The sequence below is a fragment of the Ailuropoda melanoleuca genome, chromosome X (assembly GCF_002007445.2).
Source record: "Ailuropoda melanoleuca isolate Jingjing chromosome X, ASM200744v2, whole genome shotgun sequence".
Lineage (NCBI taxonomy): Eukaryota > Metazoa > Chordata > Mammalia > Carnivora > Ursidae > Ailuropoda > Ailuropoda melanoleuca.
In genome coordinates this window covers 23,907,529-23,926,387 of record NC_048238.1, presented here as the reverse complement: position 1 = coordinate 23,926,387, position 18,859 = coordinate 23,907,529, and positions in this window count along the sequence as shown.

Sequence of the window (18,859 nt, the reverse complement as noted above, 5' to 3'; positions counted from 1 at the left end):
AATTCAGTTCTCTCCTCTTATTTTCTCAGTGCTCCAAGAGCACAGGGCTTCTGAGTAACCTTGATTTTATTCCTGTGGACACTGAGAACTGCAAAAACTCTCAAGAGGAATGACTCCACCTCAAGCCCTGCACTAAGAGACTTGACTGAACTTGAGCATAGCGTCTAACAGTCTATGACCACATCCCTGGGACAACCTGGTCCCCCCCCCCCATTCCTATCTGGAAAAACTCAACACTGCCAAAAGAATTTACCATTTGTTCCAGCCAAGACATGATGATAGGCCCCTGACATCCCTTTCAGAGTGCATTTGTTAAAAAAAATTGTAAATCCTTTCTCTGTCCCTTTGAGATGTATATGTATCTCCTAGAACCCTGGAGTGTCTTTCTCAAGGAACTAAAAGCCATTCCACTGAACTGTAGTCATCAGGAAGGATGGAGCCTTAGTCTCAGTTTCTATGGGAATGTAGAAGCCAAACTTTGATAAATGCCAGTGGTGACCTGGTTACCTTCACATTGACCAATCTTCTTACCTGCTTTTTGTAATCTTTCTCTTCCCAGGTTTCTCCACCCCCTCCCTGCTTCCACCTTCCCCCTTTAAGACACCAGCTCTCTTCTGAGCAAATCAGAATTGAGCTCAGCTTTTCCTTCTATTGCAGTAGTTAATGAATAAAATCTGTTTAGTCTACTTTAACTAATTCCAATTTTGTTTATCTTTGATTAGACTTCAACCCAAGCTCTGAATTATTAAACATGTAGAGAAGACACAAGGCAAGTGCAAAGAAGAGTCCAGAGTAGTATTCCTTAAGCACTACCACACCTCAAATGCCATCATGTAAGAAGTCTGGTAACTTCCAGCCAGGCTAAACTCCAAATCCCTGTGCTTACACATCACTTCAGAAAAGCCTACTCCCCCACCTGGTTCTCACACTTTTCTCCTCTTTTTGATGATTTCCCCTTAAGTTTCTTCCCTAGGTAACTCTTTGAGGAACCAGCAGGAGGGCCTCTTCAGCATCTTGCTAGAAACAGAAACTGGATGAAAGAAAAACTTTTACCTGTCCCTCTTCGCTCTCAAGTCCCAGGCTGTCAATACTTTCTTTGCTCTGTTTCCTTCAGATCATTTTTCTCCTTCCTCTGTCTAAAAACCCCCTGTTAGGGAGGAAAAAAATTTCTATACCCTTCAAGATTCTTCTAACTGGTCTAAGGATTAAATTGACATGAAACCTGTAAACAGGAGAAAATCAGATTTAATTACATACATATGGGGAATCCACATAGCTATGAGATTCAGTTGGGCAAAATGAGGTGTATGTGTCATCCTGAACTGTGGAGAAGGGGTAGGGGTCTGGGACTCCAAAGGGAAAGAAAGCTATTCACAGGAAGATGAGAGAATGAGTGTTTGGTAAACCAATGTTGGCTGGGCCATACAGAAATAATGGGACATAGAGAGGAAGTTTAACCAACAGCCTTTGCTAAAATCCTCCCTGTCTACCTACCACACCTAGTTCATATTATACTGTAGCTATCTGTGATGATAGTTCTCTTTCTGGAGTGGGTCCTCTCTCTAAATTCTTTTTAGGCAGTTAGTAGGGAGGTCAAAGTTTCTTCCTGAGTCTTTTGGGCCTTGATTATTTTTAGCTTGAAATAACCCATGTGCCAAAGTGGCCCATCTTGAAGCTATTCATTCTGACCTGTACACCCCAATCCCAATTCTCTTTTAACTTCTTTTGTAAATTGAGGTTTAATTAACATATAACATAATAGTTTCAGATGTATAACATAATGATTCTATATTTGTATATATGGTGAAATGATCACCACAATAAGTCTAGTTAACATCTGTCACTATACATAGATACAATTTTTTTTCTTTGTGTTGAGAGCATTTAAGATCTACTCTTGTAGCAACATTCAAATATGCAAAACAGTATTATTAACTATAGTCACCATGCTGCACGTTACAGCCCTGTGTCATATTTATTTTATAACTGGAAGTTTGTATCTTTTGAAAAGATTAATAAATCATTAGTGGAAACTGAATTTATGACTCCAACAAACTTGTAGGAGAAATTCCTCTTCTATCCCAGAGCAAACCTCATCCCATCACTCTTCCAACTGCAATTCTGTAGCTTGCCTTAAAAAAATCTGGCTTTTTCCTGGCCTATAAAAATTTGCAGCCCATGCAAATGATCATTGCCCCCGCCTCCAGTCAAGTAAGAGGAAACATATATTTCTGACCTCCTTCCCTTTTGAGTACTAACCAATCTCTATTACTCTTGCTATTTGTCACTCAGGCCTCAGAAAATTATTCCAGGTAAAGAAGTTCTTGCAATAAAAGAGGGATCTAGAACATTGCTGCTCTTATGCTGGTCCAGAGATTGGCAGGATTGGCATCAACTGGGGGTTTGATAGAAAAGCAGAACCTCAGGTCTCCCCCAGATCAACCATATCAGAATCTGCACGTTGGAGAAGCACTCCATAGAGCTCTGTAACTGGGGACTGGGCAAATTGCTTTGGATTAAGGAATGCAGTCTGGTAACCTACAACTTATCTTTTCAAACAATTTTCTCAAGGTAGACTGCCTCCAACAATGAGAGCAGCAGTCCCCTCCTTCCAATTAGAAAAAGAACTACCTCTTTATAACATATCTTATATTACTAATAGGTAAAACATTTCCCAAATTTCTACTGGTAATGGAATCTATTTTTAACTTAATGACTTTATGAGGCATTTGATTATCATGTATTATTTGTGAATACCATCTATATTAAATTCCAACCATTTTACTTAAATCAGCACTAAAATATTAACGAGAACTGCTCCCATTTTCACATAATTTCAAGCAGAGATAGTTATTTAATTGGGTACATTGGAGTTTGTTTTACCTTTTTTCTACTTATTGTGTAAGTTTGCAAAGCCTGGTGTTTTTTCAAAAATTGAAAGTTGTTTTCATTAACTGTTTAGACTTTACTAAAAGTTCCTGTAACCTGGTTGTGCACTTTTAGCATTAAGTTAATTGTAAGTCGAATTGTTTGTTTTTGGTTTTACGTATAAAATGTCTGTTTGTACCAACTGTTAGCTTCCCCCCCCCATTACGTGGAAGCAGCCAGCAGTTCCTTAGTCAAAGAAAGCAGAGCAGAATAGCAGAGCTAAAATCATGGGGCTTATAGACAAGTAAGGGAGTAAGCATAGAGGAGCAGTAGAGACAGATGAATCAGGGCAGGGGAAGAAGGCAAGCAGGACAAAAATCAGAGGAGAATGGCTGAGTCTGAAATAAAGGCAAAGGGACAAGGATTCTGATTAGGAAACATTGACATGATGAATGATCTTCCTGTAAACTCTCCTTTTACTTGAGTGGGAGAAATACATCCACTTGAGACCCCCTTGTTCTATTTTTAGAACACCATCCTGGGACAGACAGTATTCATGCTCAGCTGTGGTAATATGCCCATACGGACAAATTCTGTCTTGAGATAAACGATCCAAGTCTGAAACCTTCAGATTTCACAGCTACATTTACTTAATCAAGAACTGTATAAGTACATATCTTATTCTTTCCAGATATGTGGAGATAACTTTCCCCCTGTGTGGGCTATATAGTCTTTTGAGACTTGGTTTACTTTGTGTGATTCTGATAAAATGGTCAGCATGGAAAGGAACTATATTCTTGTGGTTAAGAGCGTAGGCTCTGGAGTCAGACTTCTAGGTACAAATATCAGCGGTGGTTTGTGCTGCTGTATGACTCTGTGCCTCAGTTTCCTCCTCTGCAAAATGGAGATAGTAGAAAAACTTTGCTCTGTGCATTTGACTTTTTTAGATTTCACATATAAACGAGATCATATAGTATTTGTCTTCCTACATCTGGCTTATTTCTCTTCATATTGCGTCCTCCAGGTTCATCCGTGTTATCACACATGGCAAGATTGCCTTCTTTTTTATGTTTGAGTAATATTCTATGATATATATACCACATTTTCTTTACCCATTTCTATCAGTGGACGCTTAGGTTGTTGCCATGTTGTGGCTATTGTGAATAATGCTGCAGTGAACATGGGGGTGCAGATCTCTTCAAGACACTGATTTTACTTCATTCGGATGAATACTCAGAAGTGAAACTGCTGGATGATATGGTTTTTCTACTTTTACGTTTCTGAGGAGCCTCCATACCTTTCTCCAGAGTGGCTGCGCCAGCTTGCATTCCCACCACAGTGTATGAGTGTTCTTTTCTCTGCACACCTGTGCCAACACTCCTTATCGCTTGTCTTTTTGATACTAGCCATTCTAACAGGTGTGAGGTAATATCTCATTGTGGTTTTGAGTTGCATTTCTCCTATCATTTGGTGACTACAGTTAATAATAGTGTATTATATGCCTGAAATTTGCTAAGAGTAGATCTTAGCTGTTCTCCCCACACCCAGGAAAAGGCAACTATTTAAAGGGATGAATGTGTTAATTAGCTTGACCACGGTAATCACTTCACAGTGTATACATATGTCTAATCATCTCACATTACACACCTTAAATTATACAATTTTTTTATTTGTCATGTGTACCTCAGCAAAGCTGGGGGAATGAAAAGAAGAAAAACCTGCTTCACTAAGTTGATGGGAGGATTAAATGTGAAGCATTTAGCACTGTGCCTGGCATGAATTTCAGTGCATAGTGAGTGTTAAATATTCAAAACAAACTTTAAAATGTGCATATTTGCTTGTAAATACACAAGTTCTCTCTGATGAATACAGGAAAGTGATGAGGTTGGTCGCATGGGGGAGAGAAGCTAGGTGGCTCGGGGAAGGATGCAGGAGGGAGATATTTCACACCGTACGGTCTTTTGTATCTTTGGAATTTTAAACCATGTCAATGTAGTGCACAGGCAATGAAGCATTAAATAAATAAATAAAGTAAAAGTAAAAGGCATTCTGCTTCACTTCAGCCTTTCTATCTACAGCTTTAGAAAGCTTATGCTTAATGGTTTCTTATGGCATTTCATTAAGATTTGGTGACAATTGGCGGTAAGCCCATCAACCAATGTTTATCATGAGCCTGGTAGGTTCGAGGCACATTGTTAATAAGGCACGGTCCCCTCAAGGACCACGCAGTCCACTTTTTTTTTTTAATTTTATTTTATTGTGTTAATCACCATACAGTACATCCCCAGATTACGATGTAAAGTTTGATGCTTCATTAGTTGCATATAACACCCAGTGCACCATGCAATACGTGCCCTCCCTACTACCCATCACCAGGCTATCCCCTTCCCCCACCCCCTCCCCTCTGAAGTCCTCAGTTTGCCTCTCACAGTCCATAGTCTCTCATGTTTCATTCCCCCCTCTGATTACCCCCCTTTTCTTTATCCCTTTCTTCCCCTACCGATCCTCCTAGTTCTTATGTTCCATAGATGAGAGAAATCATATGATAATTGTCTTTCTCTGCTTGACTTATTTCACTTAGCATTATCTGCTTCAGTGCCGTCCATGTTGCAGCAAATGTTGAGAATTCGTTCTTTCTGATAGCTGAGTAATATTCCATTGTATATATGGACCACAGCTTCTTAATCCAGTCATCTGTTGAAGGGCATCTCGGCTCCTTCCATGATTTGGCTATTGTGGACAATCACGCAGTCCACTTATAAAGATAACGCAATTACACCAAACAAAAGAGTTTAATTTAGAGCTAACCTATGAAGGACACGCCCGTGTACTTCAGTGTTGAGGGATCACAGAGGACTGGCAGGCAGAGAGCATTTTGGCGGGAGCGACTGTAGCTTAAGCAGAGTACTGAATAAAGGGTAGATGGTGGTGGTGATGGAAAGAGAGCATTTTCTAATGAGAAAAAGGGAATAATGTGGTGGAAGGCCAATGAAATGTAACCCTAAGTTACTAGGTGAAGCTTCTTCCCAAACCAGTTTTCCTGATTAAAAATAATAATGAGGAAAAGAAGAAAAAGCAGATAAAATGTTAGATTCTAGATATTATTAGTCATCTTTTCTCATCATCTCTACTCTCTTTTTTTTCCCCATGATCCATGCAGGATACCTGGGAGTGTAGCCACCATTTTGCTCCTCTTAGGCCCAGACGCATGCTACGGACTTGAAGGAGCCTCATTGCTTTATTTCCTTGAGCAACTGCACCCTCCCTGGACAGCTTATTTTCAAACATCTTGTCATATGAGAAAAGTAAAATCTTATTTCCTTACACCATTATGGCCTGGTTTCTGTTACATGTAGTGAAACACAATCCAAACTATAGGGCTATATTTTTTCCATAAACGCTGCATCCAGAAACTTCATTTTCCAATTCTTTACATAGAGGGTTGCCAGATAAAATACAGGACGCCCAGGTAAATTTCAATTTCAGATAAACAGGAGTAACTTTTGTAGTGTAAGCATGTGTCATGTAATATACTTACAACTAAAAAATTGTGCATTGCTTCTCCGAAATTCACACGTCACTGGGCATCCTGTAGTTTGGTTTGTAAAATATGGCAACACTATTTACACACCATACAAAGCCGGTTCATGACCAGGCCACTCCTATGTACGAGATAGCCTTGGACACATGGCTCACCCCAACTGCAAAGCAAATGGAAATTCTTTTGGTAAGTTAAATGGGGAAGAATGCGTGAGTAATTAGCAGTGCCTGTCACAATAAAAAAGTGGACCTCGGAAGGGAAAATGCAGTAAGGGGGAAAATCAGGTGTATTCCTCTCTCCCCCTTTTACTTCCTAATAATTTTGTTTATATTTTTCTTATAAGAGAACATTAGTAGTTCTACCATTTAACATAAGCAGTCATTTTAGTCTATTTCTTACAGTCCTTGCGCCCAAAGCATAGTGTCCTTTGTTCTGTATAGTTGTAATCATAATGGAGATAAAATTCCAAGCCCTATTTTTTTTACAATACTCTCAAAAACATTTACCATTTTGTTGAATGCTCTTTCTAAATGTAATTTTTATTATTGCTGAAAATTCCGTTGAGCCAATTTTCTATACTTTACTTAACCTTTTCCCAATGTTTGATTTATTTTATTCTTTTAAATATTTTTGTTTTATTCTTAATATTAAAGTAATGATAAACATCTTTGTTACAAGTTTTGATGGGTTGGAATTTTGAGTTATGTATAAAAAACCATGTATTAGATTTGAAATTACTCTGTCAAATAATGGGATTATTTTTAGTCTTGATATATATTTTTAGTTTTAATAGTCCCTGCTTCCAGGGTTAGCCTTTAGCAAGATTATGAAATTGGGTGACTTTAGCTTGTCTTTGTTTCTGTAACCTTCTATTCTGCAGATCATTTATTTTTGGTATATCCCAAATTCCTTCCCATTTTCAAGTGTCCAGTGCTTTTCTGCTTCTTTCTCCCATTTATAGCCTGCTTTCAAAAATGGATCTAATTTTAATAATTTATGTCACTTTAAAATTAAGTCAATACTTCTTGGCTCCCAGAGAATATTTGGAGAGGTAATGTACCTTAGTTACAGACTTATTTTAAATATCAGGTTTGTCACTTACTTGCTATGCAAGTTGAGGGAATACTTTAAAGTTCTGAGTCTGGTTTTCTCATCAATAATATGAAGACGTTAACACCTTCAAGTCAGGGTGTCTATGAGGATAAAACAAAATAATTATTTAAAAATTTTAGCATTCTGCTAGGCCAATAGTAAGCATTTAATAGATTCTTTTTTTTTTAATTTTATTTTATTATATTATGTTAATCACCATACAGTACATCCCCAGATTCCGATGTAAAGTTTGATGCTTCATTAGTTGCGTATAACACCCAGTGCACCATGCAATACGTGCCCTCCTTACTACCCATCACCAGTCTATCCCATTCCCCCACCCCCCCCCCTCTGAAGTCTTCAGTTTGTTTCTCATAGTCCATAGTCTCTCATGTTTCATTCCCCCTTCTGATTACCCCCCTTTTCTTTATCCCTTTCTTCCCCTACCGATCATCCTAGTTCTTATGTTCCATAGATGAGAGAAATCATATGATAATTGTCTTTCTCTGCTTGACTTATTTCACTTAGCATTATCTCCTCCAGTGCCGTCCATGTTGCAGCAAATGTTGAGAATTCGTTCTTTCTGATAGCTGAGTAATATTCCATTGTATATATGGACCACAGCTTCTTAATCCAGTCATCTGTTGAAGGGCATCTCGGCTCCTTCCATGATTTGGCTATTGTGGACAATGCAGCTATGAACATTGGGGTGCATATGGCCCTTCTCTTTACTACGTCTGTATCTTTGGGGTAAACACCCAGTAGTGCAATGGCTGGGTCATAGGGTAGTTCAATTTTTAACTTTTTAAGGGACCTCCACACTGTTTTCCAGAGTGGCTGTACCAACTTGCATTCCCACCAACAATGTAGGAGGGATCCCCTTTCTCCACATCCTCTCCAACAATTGTTGTTTCTTGCCTTGTCTATCTTTGCCATTCTAACTGGCGTAAGGTGGTATCTCAGTGTGGTTTTGATTTGAATTTCCCTGATGGCTAATGATTTTGAACATTTTTTCATGTGTCTGTTAGCCATTTGTATGTCTTCATTGGAAAAGTGTCTGTTCATATCTTCTGCCCATTTTAAGATATCGGAAGCTAAACAGAAGGGGGAGGGAGCCGCCGTGTCAGGGCGCCGGGAAGCGGTAGCCACCTACAAGGGGGAGCGGACAGACCGCGGACCCGCATTTAATAGATTCTAGATATTAGTCATAATTATCATCTTCACTTTAACTTCATTTATCATCATGGAATGAAAATGTTATTCCCCCAGAAAGGAAATTTAGGAATTCACTTCAGCTTGAATATCATATAATATCCTACTTCTAGTATTTATTCAAAACATATTGATAGATTTTCTTTCCTTACCATCCATTAGAGACTCCTCTATAATGTCCTTGAAAATACGTAATGTGAATACTTGTCTACTACTCTGCGAAAGGTGGCCACCCAGTCAGACTGAAGTCCTTAAAACATCTTTACTCTCAAGAATATTGACATAACTTTAAATATTTAATATTACACAGAACACAATTTTTTACACAAATACGTATTGAAATAAAGAAAGGGTGACATTGCCAAGTCTGTTCTGAGTCATTAAGACATATATTTGATGTAAATGTCAAAAAACAAGTCTTCAGATACATGCAACCATGAATTAACCAATATAAGCAGTAAACACGTTTTTAACAGTGACGGATTAAAGAAAAAATACCCCAATTTCTTTGGGATATTACAAATAATTAGTTGTGACAGTTATAACCAACATACTCCATCCTTTTGTTAATTTTAAAAATGGAGACCCTGGCTTTATTCTCATGTTTCTTCAAAGCAAGTAGTATAGAACAGTATCATGCAGAAATTAAGTCAGTTCCGTCAAATATATTTCCCCCAACAACCTCACAGAGTTAAAGCCTATCTCTAATCCAAGTCATCTCCTTTTGAAAAGGCAGTAAGGCAAGTAAAAATGCAAAGCAAAGCAAATGCTACTGGCTTATATATTTAGAGGGCCAGGGGAAAAGGGGATGAGCAGAGGGTGAAGAAGAGAGCAAAGCTAGACAAAAACGAAAGCGTTTTTTTATGGTTGTGTCAGTATTTTCTACTCCAGATATCTAATATCTGCAGGTTTATAACTTTGTTCTAATAATTCATCTGCAAAGTGGCAAAGAGGGTAGCAATGTGGGAATAAAAATTGTGTGCATGTTTTTATAGAAAGATTTATAACTACTGAATTGAAAATCACTTAGTTATTTCAGTTACAAAAGTCAGAACAAAATAAAATTCATGCTTGTGTTCAAAACCTCTGAATAGCTTGTTGCATGAATCCTTATAAAGAGAAGAAAATTATGCATGGCATAAAAGATTAATATTTGTTATTTCCTTTTGGTATCTCCTTTGTTTTATAATGTTACCTATTGAATGAATTCAATAAGGGACATTTAAATAAATTTTCCCTGCTGATTAAAAGTTTCCAACAGTTATGAGCTCAGAGACATTGGAAGTCTGTAAACTGCCACCCATAACACTGAGCTTTACTGACATGGAACTCCCCATCTGCCTCGTCTTTCTCAAGCCTCTCCTCAGAAATAGGCATTCCTATGACACTGAACTTAGCCCTTCTTGCACATGATATATATTTTTTTCCTCCTTGGAAATTGCGTCTACTTCGTGGCATCAGCCGCTATGGTGAGTGGCACCATGTTTCTCAATCCTTGCTGGAATTTTCTCCAACAGAATGAATCCATTATCTCATACCAATTTTTTTTTTAAAGATTTTATTTATTTATCTGACACAGAGAGAGACAGTGAGAAAGGGAACACCAGCAGGGGGAGTGGGAGAGGGAGAAGGAGGCTTCCCTCTGAGCAGGGAGCCCGATGAGGGGCTCGATCCCAGGACCCTGTGACCATGACCTGAGCCAAAGGCAGATGCTTAATGACTGAGCCACCCAGGCACCCGAATCTCATAGCAATTTTGATATCCCAGTTAGAACCCAACCTCCTTTGTTAGAGTGCCAATACCTTTTCAGTTTCCTCTTGCAAATATCTGCAACTCTCTGCCCGGGCTTTATCTCAGCCCATACATTCAAGGGGCTGGCTGGGAATGCCGGCTTTCTAGAAAATCTCAGCCAAGAGGGGATGGGAGTTGGAAGATACTCCAACTTCCTCAGCATTCAAGGGGGCTAAATCTCATCCATGTTTAATACTATCTTCCGGAGACCACTGTCAGGATTGAGCCACTCTTGTCACAATGTTGCTTGCTTGTTCATACACCTCTTATTGGCTTTCTTCCTTTCTGTTCTCACTTTCTCATTCCTCTCTTGGCATTTCCTGGGAGTGGTTTCCCAAATAAGTGACTTTCTCTTAAATCTTTGTCTCAGCATCTGCTTCTTGGAAATCCCAAGCTAAGATGGTTAGTATCAGAAGTGGTCCTAGGAAGCAGAACCTCAGGGTGGGATGCTGGAATTAGACCCCTTGCTGGCTAGATGGTATCCACTGATGGTGGTGAGAAGGGTATTGTTGATGACTCTTGGCCTACTGTAACATTGTGATTACTAAGACTTGCACACGTGGTGAACTGGGATGGCATATAGGCACAAGAGCTTGAATACCCTAGCGAGATGGGGGGAAAGGCAATGATAAGGATTGCGGATTTTGATGGCGGTTGTTAGCTGTGACTGGAACCCTGAAGAAAGAAAGTTGCAAGCTGAGGTCAGTCAACTATCAACTGGAGGCATAGTGTGAAAGTCAGAATGTGACTCGGCAGCTTAATAGGAGATTCTCATACCCCAGAGCCAGAAGGCAGAATGTGCTGAGCATCACTACCCAGATTTGGTTGTAAAAGTGGTAGAGTTTCAAAGGAAAATGATTATACCTCCCCAGCAAATCTTCGACTCTACAAGTAAGCCCTGAAAGGGAAAGAGTGGAGCCCCAGCAAATGGGATGGGGGCATTTGAGAATAAGTGCTTCAAAAATCTTGAGCCCACAGACCTGCTCTCTTTTACCTTCATTGTTTCTACCAATAACTATGGTCAAATTTCAGCATGGCCCAAGCTAGAGAGTTCTGTTTCTGCCATAACAGAAAGATACGTACCAGTAGAAAATGGGAAAACATGCCTGGGAAAGGATCTTGTGGCTGCTGGACTGGAGGGAGAGTCACTAAACTTAAGGCTGGATAGAGACTTTATTGAGGCCCTCTCCTGAATCAGAATTCAATGTCTTGGCAAGGACACTGGAGCCAATCCTAAAACCGAGGTGAGATGCTTTTCTGAAGCTTGGAAACAACAGCCTATAGGAAACAGGTGAGGTTACTGGAAATACCTTGGCAGAATATTAAGAGTATCATGGAAAGGCTTAGAATAGTGAGCGTTATGGAAAACCAGAGAATTCTCTAGTGTATGATGTTTTCCATGAAGGTACCTAGAAGTTATACAAACAAGTAGTCCAAACCGCACATCATCTACTTCTGTGCTGTGATTTCTCCCATGACCTCATAGGGTACTTTCAGTGATGAGCTGAAAAGGACAAAAATTCCATCCTGGTACATGTGTGGATATGTTAGTATAAGCTGGAAGGAACTGCTGCCACATCAAAGCCTCACTGAGGGATTGCCTCAAATGAGAGAGGTGATGATGAAAGTGTTTCAGAATTTTGGGCAATACACCTGCTCACCAACTTGTGTGGAGGGATATGAGGCCTCAGCTAAGACTCTAAGAAGTCCTTGGCAGTGGTGAAATGTTTGGTTTGTTGGCCAAGGCTCTTGGAGGGAGAAAGATGAGAAGACGAGAGACAGCAAAGGTCAGGTGAAAAGGCATGTGGATATATCTATGGGAGTGAGCACACACAAAGTGTGTTAATCTTTAGTTTACATGTCAATGCCTATCAGAGAGTGTTCGCTGCAGAAAAGGCACTCAACTATCAGGTAAACAGGATAATTGTCCAGCGGTTATCAGCCAGCCTCTATCCCTTGTGTGGTTTTACCATCCCACAATGGCCTCTGATTGATGTAGCCATGGAGGCAGGGAAGACGGCTGCATGCAGGCGCATCAGAATGGGCCTTTCTCATCCAAGCTGACTTAGCTGCCGCTGCTTCTGAACACCCATCTGTTGGCTGCAGAGAATAATGATGAGCCCTCCATGTGGTACCCCCTATGAAGGAGTACAACTAGCCACTTGGTGACAAGGAGATTACACTGGTCCCCTGCATTAGATTTTTTTTTATGCCTGCTGTAACAAATTGCCACAAACTAAGTGGCTTAAAACAACAGAAATTTATTCTCTCACAGTTCTGGAGGCCGGAAGTCTGAAATCACTAAGCCAAATTCAAAGTGTAGGCAGAGCTGTGCTCTCCCGGGAGGCTTTAGGGGAAAGTCCTTTCCTTGCCTCTTGCAGCTTCTGGTGGCTGCTGGCATTCCTTGGTTTGTGGCACATCGCTCCGATCTGCCTCCACAGTCATGCTGCCTTCTTCCGTGTGTGTCAGATACTCCTTTTCCTCTCTCTTATCACATGCGATTGCATTTAGGGCCAACTGGGATAATTCAGGATATTTCTCTATGTTAAGGTCCTTAACTTAATCACATCCATGAAGACTTTTCCCCATATAATGTAACATTTACAGTTTTCAGGGATTAGGACCAGATATATTTGGGGACGATTGTTCAGCCCACTATAACCATTCCACTCAAGATAAGGCAGAAATCCATTCTTACTGGGATCGGCATATATTCCTGACAAGGGTTTAGCTTTCCTGCCTGCAGTGGTATGGCCAACACTAATTTCTGAAGGCTCACAGAGTATCCAATCTACCATTATAGAATGCCACATAACGCAACCTCAGACCCAGGCTTCCACCTTCTGGTGAAATTGAGAGGTATGTTCATAGGTCCATGTGATTTCCTGGTCCTACCATATACCTTACTACCTGGTCTATCTTCATGTTGAAATGGCCAAAGTAGAGCTTAGGGATAATAGCCTACAGATTTGGGGCACTCTTCAAGATTCAAGAAATGTGTGAATCTACAGCCATAGGTACAATATACAGATTTGGGAACAAAAATGTGGAAGTAGGAGTTAACTTTATCATTAGTACTCCCAGGGACCCTGTGGGGGATTCGTGCTTTCCATTCCTCCAAATTTAGGTTGAGTGAATTAGAAATCATAGTTCGTAGGTGTGGGTATCAAATCTATCAGGAGACACAGTAAAGTCCACTAAAATTTAAGTCCAAGATACTGACTGACTGATCATTTAAGTTCTTCATGTCAGTAAATCATCAGGAAAGAGGGGATTTACTATATGGCCATAAGCGCTGGACCCTGATGAACATGAGCGGATAGGATTGTTCCTACATGAGGAAAACAGAGACTCACAGGGTGCCTGCTGATGCTTCCCTGCCCGGTGATAACCACAAACAGGCAGTTGCCTCAACAATGGCCTAAAAAGGACAAGGTAACCAGGATCCAACTCTACAGGGCAGGAAACCTAGACCAGCACTTGTGTTGGTCAGTGTAATGTGAGTCAGGAACGCTGATAGAGGAAGGAAACGATAAATCTAATTCTGGCTTCAAGGTCTACTACAACAATGTGATGCTCCTACTGGAAAACTTTACTTTAAAATTTTTAAAAGAAATGATGACTGACCACCATGTTGAAGAAGCAGGACAGAATAAACTGAATGTGGGTACAAGTGGGTCTGAGTGGTACAAGGGGTGTGTTATAACAGACTTAGTGCTCCACTCGTATCCCATTGGCAAAGAGTGTTTGTTTGAATATTATGCTCCATATCAAAGGTATGAGAAACATTATTCCATGGTTAAATACACAAATGACAACCAAAGTGCTTGGTGGTATAATAGATACTCAGTAAATGTTTGCTGAGTTAATAAATGGATACATGGATGCATTTGTATGTAGATGACTTCCATGGTGATCAGAATTATAAAATGGCTCCCTTCATCTCTGCTCCCTTTGGTCATGTTACTCCCCAGATTATGCTAGGTTACATGTCAAAAGGAATTTTGTAGATATGATTAAGGGTATTAATGAGCTGACCTTAAAATACAGAGAGTATCTGGGTGGGCGTAACTAGGGATCTAGTCACATGAGCCCTTTGAAAGCAGAATTTTCTCTGGTTGATAGCAGTAAAGAAGTCAGAGAGATTGAAAATGTGAGAGGGATTCTTGTGAGGGTGGTTCTCTGTTGCTGGCTTTGAGATGGAGGGGCCCCAGGCAAGGACTGAGAGTGGTCTTTGGTTACTGAGAGCAGCTCCCATGCAACAGCCAACAAAAAATAGGAACTTCGCTCCCATAACCTCAAGGAATTGTGTTCTGCCAACAGTATGAATGATGCCGGAAGCAGATTCTTCCCCAGAACCTCCAGAAAAAAGCCCAGCTTTGATTTCAGCCTTCTGAGACTCCCTGCAGAAAAGTCTACCGATGTTCAGAACTGTAAGGTAATATGTTTGTGTTATTTCAAGCCCCTAAGTTTGCAGTAATTTCTTACACAGCAGTAGAAAACTAATGAGACGTCCAAACTGATAAGCTTAGCCCCAGATCTAGGTTCAGGCTTTAGTCTTGAATGTACCTCTGAGTGCCAGACTTCTTGAGAATATTTTAATGTTAACTAAAATTCAATATGCATAAAGTAGAATCTGTCATAGCCTGTGAACTACTAACTCACCCAGAGATCCAGTCTTCTAAGAATTCCTAAGTGACTTATACTTCTTTCAGTAAGTGTGGTTCAAAACCTCTGAGCTTTCACCCAAGTTTTGGTGGCTTTTGTAACTTACTGTATTGTCAAATTCTAGTCTTCTGTCTATCACCTTCAACATTTTTGCTACATACTCAAATTAACAGCATGGCAAGATATCTTCTTAAAATTTTTCTTGAAATCCACTTATTCTTTTATTTAATTAAATTTATTATAAAAGTTAAGGATATATCACTACCATAAATGGTAAACTAGTATCACTGACCATAAATAGAGGGTAACTGTAAAAATAAATACAATGAAAATAAACTTTTAAATTTCAGCTAGATACTGCTGGCTGCCGAAGGCTCTGAACATAAGGCCTGCTCACTCTTTGTTTAAAAAAGGAGATTAGCAAATGTTAGAGAGGTGTTAAGTCAAAATAGCTCAAATAGCTCAAATTGAGAATTTCTTCTTGACATAATTAGAGGGAATGAAAGAGATTTAAATGGAAATAGCATTTTTCCTATGTGATAGTTACATTCTTCAATTCCTTTCCCACTGCAATTTAAATTATCTTAAATGCCACCTCAAATCTTCTTGGATACCTTGTGGTAAGAGTCCCACATTTTGCAAAACACTCTTATAGTGATTAAATATTAGCTTTTCATCAAAGAGAACTGCATAACACTGGATATGTACTGGGTAAGTCCTCAAGACATGCCATTGCTATCATCACCATTGCCTCTACCCTTCTCCATATTCTTTATGTCAAATCACTTTAGCTTTCTACAGAGCATATCAGTGCTTTCTCTTGCAACGGTTGCTTCTCCTCATTCACCTTCCAAAGGTTTCTTTTGGATGATCATTCATTCTCTCCTAATCCACACGGTTGCTGATATCCTCCACATTACCATTAGCTAGCCTTCCAAAACTCATCCTTGATCACGTCCATCTTCTGAATAATATAAGATCAGAGTGTTACATTAGGAAGGTCATGATTCACTGAGTAAGGCAGATTTCTACATCACCCCCACTCACTCCCTAGCATATTAGCTCATTTGATTCTCCTTTAGGACATTGATCACCATGTGTGAATTTTCTAATTTATTTTTTGGTGGTTTTATTTAAAGTCAGTCTCATTCAACTGGAACCTAAGCTCAGAGAGTGCGACAGCCTGGATTGTCTTGGTGGTCAATTTATCTGCAGCATTTACAACAGCGCCTGTCACTTACTAGGTTCTCAGTGACCTTGGACAAGTTACCAGACTTAACCTCCTTAACCTTGGTTTCATAATGTGCTAAATAGAGATAACAATGCTCAGCCTACCAGGGTGGTTGTGAGGATTTAATGAGAGCTGATGTAAACATTCTGGTACAGCAACAGAAGCTATTATTAGCATATCTTCCTGTTGTTTTTATTTTACTTTTTTTAAAATTTAAATTCTTGTTTTTAGAAAAAGGTCAATCCTAGACTAGTATCCAAAGACTTCCAGATTTATGTCATCAAATTTTAGTTATACTTCTCAACTCCTTTCTTCACATTAACCTAATACTCCAGCTCTTATTGTAATATTTATTTATTGAGTGTTTGTCTAGGGATAGATTTTGGGTAAACAAAATAAAAAGATTTGGTTCCTGCCCTCATAGAGATGTAAGATAGACTCATAAAGGAAAAAAAATATCATGTGAAAATAACCATAATGAAGTAATTCACAACATGTAGTGGAAACATTATAGAAATAGTATCTAGGGCTACCTGGCTAGGAATGGGTATGGGATGGGGGAAACAGAAAGAGAGGACCAAAATGCGTAAGCCATGACTCATCATTTCTATAACTTCCATGCAACAGTTCTGTAACAGGGCTTTACTGCCCTCTGGGATGCCTTTGCATCCAACTTAAATGTCATGGAATTTCCCAGAAGCTTCCTATTGGAATTTACACTAACTTTTCCTTTACTTCTCTACCCATCAGTTCATACATCTTTGACTTGATGCACTCCTCCCAGATTCCATACTCTCATATTCAATTTTACATCTTTTTTCCATTTCATAAGATTCCAAGTTTCCAAAACATGGTGAAAGTTTTTTTGTTTTTCTTCTCTATAAACTTTGTGGTTATTTTGGAAATTCTTTTACTAAAGCTAGAACTTCCCTTCTCTTGGGGTCTACAAGTCCCAAATCCATCCCTTTGGTTTTTGTAAACTATTGATATTTCTGCCTATAAGTATGTACCTTCTTATAAAATATTAATTTTATGAAAGTAGCCATATATAACTCCTTCCATAATGTGTTAGAAAGAGCATTTCAAGCACAGAACAAGTGAACAGGCACAACCCAGGGCAAACTCTAAACTGGTACTTGAGTTTAAATGAGACTGAATATGGGCAGAAGAATAAATGTGGGAGAAAACAGAAGTGAGTGAAAAATGGTTGTGGCAAACTTACCAGCTGTTATTTATAGTATGTGCCAAGTATAAATATGTCCTTGCAAAACTTGAAGAGATGAGTCGTCAGTTATTTCAAGACAAATTTCTGACTTGCTTTATATTATTTAAGAATATTTTATGGAGACAGTCTTAAAAATTCTGTGTATAGAGGGAGATAGATGAAAGGACATTATGATATGACCAGTGAGACTGGCTTACAGAGTCAAAACTTGTGGTCATCAACTCCTTCTGGTTTCATACAACTAAATTTCTCTGAAATAATATGGGAATTAATATATTTGATTTATAGTAATCATAGCACCTCATAGTTCAACACCAGTTTATCAGGTTAATTTCAGAGAGCTGTTGGTCTATAGCTTTTCACAGATCAGATCAGAGCAAAGAAATTTCTGCCCTAAATATACATATTACAGCCACTGTAGATATTTTGTTCTGTGGATACTATTTCTTTTGTCCCTAATGATGGTTGCACAAATTTGTGGCGTGTGGGAGTCACAGGAGGTATGAACTCCCAGTAAAACCAATAGTGACCTTCTGCTCTATATATTCAACAATGTTTTTTATGGGTAAGGCATTGTGCTAGGGTGTGGGTAAACAAGAAGGAATGCAGCCAAATCCCTCCCTTCAAGAAGCTTCCAGAAAAAGAAGCTAATATAGAAAATATAGAAAAGAAGAAAGTAGAAAAGCCAACACCTGACAATATGAAGTCATATTCAAGAAGTGGATGTTCTCGGGGCGCCTGAGTGGCACAGTCGTTAAGCCTCTGCCTTTGGCCCAGTGTTCTGGGATCGAGCCCCACATCAGGCTCCTCCGCTGGGAGCCTGCTTCTTCCTCTCCCACTCCCCCTGCTTGTGTTCCCTCTCTCGCTGGCTGTCTCTCTCTGTCAAATAAATAAATAAAACCTTTAAAAAAAAAAGAAGTGGATGTTCTCAATGTCTTGATGATCACATGGCAGGGAGTGTAAACTTCAGTGGGTAGTAGTTGAGGACAATTTCACTAAGGAGACAGCAGACTGAATCTTAAATCATAAATATGGGGAACCACTTAAGAGAATGAGGAAAGGTAAAGTCTTCCAAGCAGAAGAGGTCATATAATGAGATTCCATATGAGCCAGATACAGTGTTAGGCAGTAGAAATATAAAGACAAAGATGATACAGTTTCAGAATTTAAGGTATGCATGGCTTTGGTAAAGTTAGTGATAAAGACATATTATGTAAACAATTCGCCTGCA